The sequence below is a fragment of the Erinaceus europaeus genome, chromosome 14, assembly GCF_950295315.1.
Source record: "Erinaceus europaeus chromosome 14, mEriEur2.1, whole genome shotgun sequence".
NCBI classification, from domain to species: domain Eukaryota; kingdom Metazoa; phylum Chordata; class Mammalia; order Eulipotyphla; family Erinaceidae; genus Erinaceus; species Erinaceus europaeus.
The window spans coordinates 26,798,562-26,802,777 of NC_080175.1; the positions used below are offsets into that span (position 1 = coordinate 26,798,562).

General features: G+C 43.2%; 1 pseudogene; it reads right to left on the reverse strand.

Moving 5' to 3' along the window:
• Positions 1–2,575: 2,575 nt before the first annotated feature.
• On the reverse strand, positions 2,576–3,403 carry LOC103128061 (small ribosomal subunit protein eS1-like; annotated as a pseudogene).
• Positions 3,404–4,216: the final 813 nt, after the last annotated feature.

The following is a 4,216-nucleotide window of genomic DNA, read 5'->3' on the forward strand; positions in this document are numbered from 1 at the left end:
ACACACACACACACACACACACACTTAAAAAAGAAATTGGGCTGAGGAGGTGGCTCAGCAGTAGAACACAAGCATCAGACCCTAGTTTTATCTCCAGCATTGCAGGAGAAAAAGAAGGAGGAGAAAAAAACAAGGCAAAATAACAAAAAGAAGAAAAAGAGAAAGGGAGGGGGAATAAGATGAGGACCTGGAGAGAGCTTGTTCTGTAGAATGCAAACTTTATCAAGAGTGAGGACCTGAGTTTGAGCCCCTGTCCACCACACGGGATCACCTTGCAAAGAAGAAGCTTCAAGAGAGGTGGATTGGTGCTGTGGTGTCTCTTTTTGTCTCTTTCCCACTACTTGGAAAAAAAAAGAAAAAAGAAGCAGGGCTGGGGAGACAGTATAATGGTTACGCAAAAGACTCTCATGCCTGAGGCTCTCAAGTCCCAGGTTTATTCCCTAATACCACTATAAGCCAGAGCTGAGCAGAGCTCTGGTCTCTCTCTCTCTGTATCTCTCTCATTAAAATAAATTAAAATTACAATATTAAAAAAAGGGGGGAGCTAGGTGGTAGTGCAGCGGGTTAAGGGCAGGTGGCGCAAAGCACAAGGACCGGCATAAGGATCCTGGCTGGAACCCCCAGCTCCCCACCTGCAGGGGAGTCGCTTCATAAGTGGTGAGGCAGGTGTGCAGGTGTGTATCCTTCTCTCCCCCTCTATGTCTTCTGCTCCTCTCTCCATTTCTCTCTGTCCTATCCAACAATGATGACATCAATAACAACAACAATAATAACTACAACAACAATGGGGCCAGGTGGTGACACACCTGGTTGAGGGCACATGTCACAGTGCACAAGGACCCAGGTTCAAGTCCCCGGTTCCCACCTGCAGGGGGAAATCTTCACAAGTGGTGAGGCAGGCCTGCAGGTGTCTGTCTCCCTCTCTTTCATCCCCTTCCCTCTCAATTTCTGGCTGTTTCTATCCAATTAATAAAGATAATAAAAATTTGTTATGCCCAGAAGTTCAAGTCCTGATCTCACGCAAAGAAGACCGGAATCACATGCAATAGCAAGAGCCTTTACTAGCAAACTTAAGCTTGGGCCTCCAACACCCTTCCACGCAAGGGGAGAGTCTGTGACCCCCATCATCTTTCATCCCACCTTTTTATAGTTATCACAGGGTGGGTACAAGTGGAAATATTTACACAGAACAAGGAACAGTTGGTTTTGGGTTAACAGTTGGTTGTTCTCAATATTTGGGGCTTTTCTCTAACCTCACATTCCCCACTTGTCTTTTTGTAACCTCTGGGGCCCAATCTTGGGCCAATCTCTGTTTCTGACTACTGTCCCGGTATCCAGGGGAGGTTCAATGGGGCATGAGGAGAAGTAGTAGCAGGAACAAAGATTACGGTCTATTTTTGGTGGCATCTCACCAGGATCGAGTCTTAGGGCTGGAAGGGATGAGGGTCTGGAGGGGGTGCAGCTTCATATATTGCTCTCAGTCTCGGCCACACATGCTTTTGGGCTCGAGCTATTGTCTGTAAAGAGGCAAGTAGATCCTGATCATTAATATCAGCAAGCAAGTCTGATCTGAAGGCTGGGATTATTTGAGGGGGACGGCCAAACATGATTTCGAATAGGGTCAGCTTTGCAGTGTAGGGGATATTCCTTACTCTATAAAGGGCAAAGGGAAGGAGAGTTATCCAGTCTACACCAGTCTCCATAGTTAATTTTGTTAAGGTCTCTTTTAGAGTTCTATTCATCCTTTCTACCTGTCCTGAGCTTTGGGGCCTGTAGGCGCAATGTAATTTCCATTTTGCCCCAAGAACACCTATCAAGTTCTGGGATACTTGGGAAGAAAAGGCTGGACCATTATCTGAGCTTAATTGAAGGGGCGTACCAAACCTGGGAAAAGTCTCTTTGAGTAGTTTCTTCACTACTGTCTGAGCCGTCTCCCTCTTGGTCGGGAATGCTTCAGTCCATCCTGAAAAGGTATCTACAAACACTAACATATATTTATACATACATACATATATATATATATTCTTGTATATTTTTTATTTATTTAAGAAAGGAGACAAAACAAGAGCAACAAAAGGGAAAATAAATGAAAATATTAAAAAATTAACAAAAAAAAAGAAAGAAAGGAGACATTAACAAAACCGTAGGATAGGAGGCTTACAACTCCACACAATTCCCACCACCCAATCTCCCTATGCCATCCCCTCCCCTGATAGCTTTCCCATTCTCTATCCCTCTGGGAGTATGGACCCAGGGTCGTTGTGGATTGCAGAAGGTGGAAAGTCTGGCTTCTGTAATTGTTTCCCCACTGAACATGGGCGTTGACTGGTTGATCCATACTCCCAGTCTGCCTCTCTCTTTCCCTAGTAGAATGGGATTCTGGTGAAGTGGGGCTCCAGGACACATTGGTGGGGTCGTTAGTCCAGGGAATTCTGGTCGGACATCTATCCAGAACCTGGTGGCTGAAAAGAGTTAACATACAAAGCCAAACAAATTGTTGAACAATTTATACCCATATTTTCCCAGTTTTACCTCAGTGAAGTCTATCTCCCAGTAGGTGCCTGGTCTGGCTCCCTTCTTCTTTTTTTTTTTTTTCACAAATAAAACTTTTTATTTGTCATTAAAAGTCTGTTTAGACAGATTCTTGGACTGATGGTTCATATCCATTGGCCAACTCAACTTTAGCACCAGTCTCATCTCCAGTAGTTTTCCCAGAACTACCACCTTCTCCATGAAGCTCCATGAGTTTTCCCAATTCCAACTTGGGCTTCTTCAGCATTTTCACTTTTCTAACAAAGACATCATGAAGTGGGTAAATAGACTGGCAAGCTTTTTCTATGTCTTTCCCAATGCTATCGGGAATCAACTTGTTGACCACCTCTTTTAAGTCATTTGTCTGCACCTCTTGGGTCATGATTTCCATCATCTTTTTCCAAATTTGTCGAACTTGTTGGTGTTGAGCATAAGAGGTCTTTTGAATCTGGTTGTTGTGTTTTTTAGTAAACCCCACACAGAATAGACAAAGCAAATAGCCATCGGTAGTCTTTACATCAACATGAGCTTCAATCATGGTCTGCCATTTTTTGACCATGGAGCACATTTAATCCCGGGTGAGGTCCATGCCATGAAAGTTAGTTGGGCAGTTTCTGCCTTGAACATCCTCAGTAACGAGTTTGAATTTTCTAAATGCAACTTCATCATTCTGCAGATCAGCAAGGCTCACTTCAAACACATGACCCTTCAGGCCGTCAGATGCGATCTTGGTTCCTTGAGTTCTTGTGACTAGTGTCTTCCCAATATTCCTTATGTTGAACATTGCTGGCGCTTTCACATCGTACCAGTCCTTCTTCGAAAATGGATCAACCACTTTCTTCTTGGCTCCCTCATTTTTGCCAACCTCCATGGTGCTGCTCAAAGAGCCAAAAAAGGCTGGATCTCTTCTTATGCACTCTGGGAGCTCTAGGCTGATTGCTAGCAGTTGTAAGTCTGTAGTCTTTGCATTTTGCAACTATTTCCTCAATCAGTTGGCTCTTGTTGTGGATTCTCAGGCTGGCCTCCTGCAAAAGTTCAGCCATTTTTCTTCGCCCCAGGTGGATACTTCTGTGTATATGCTGTAGCAGGCGGTTGGCCATGGCTTGGGGTAAGATGAGTTCGCCATCAGCTGTTACCCACCAGTTACCGTGCAAGAGCCATTTCATCACTTCTTTTTAAAGTGACTTGTCTGATTGAAATAACTGTTAACTTCCACCACTGTGAATCCTTTAATTAACTTACTTAGACACAAGTCAATCCAGGCAATAGTGATCAATAATTTGAAAAGTACTGATAAAGGGAACTCATAACATAATATATAAAATGGTTAAAACAACAAGAAAAAATATTGGAGAATCGAACCAGGACAAGAGTCCAGCTAAAAGTCCTCCAGAGGGTGAAGCACAAAACAACGAGTTCAACATCCAAACATTAGCCAAGGAAATAATAACAGGAGTGAGTAAAGAATTTGAAAAAATTGTAATCAGAAATGCAGGAACAACAAATGAGAATATGGAAGAAAATTCTAATTATCTTATGGTTATTAGAGAGCTGAAAGCTGAAATCGCTGAGCTAAGAATGCAACTAGTTGAACAAGCTAAAACAGTATCAGAGCAGGGCAACAAAATAGATGAACTCCAGAAAGCAGTAGAGGGCAGAGAGAATAGAATCTATGAGGCTGAAG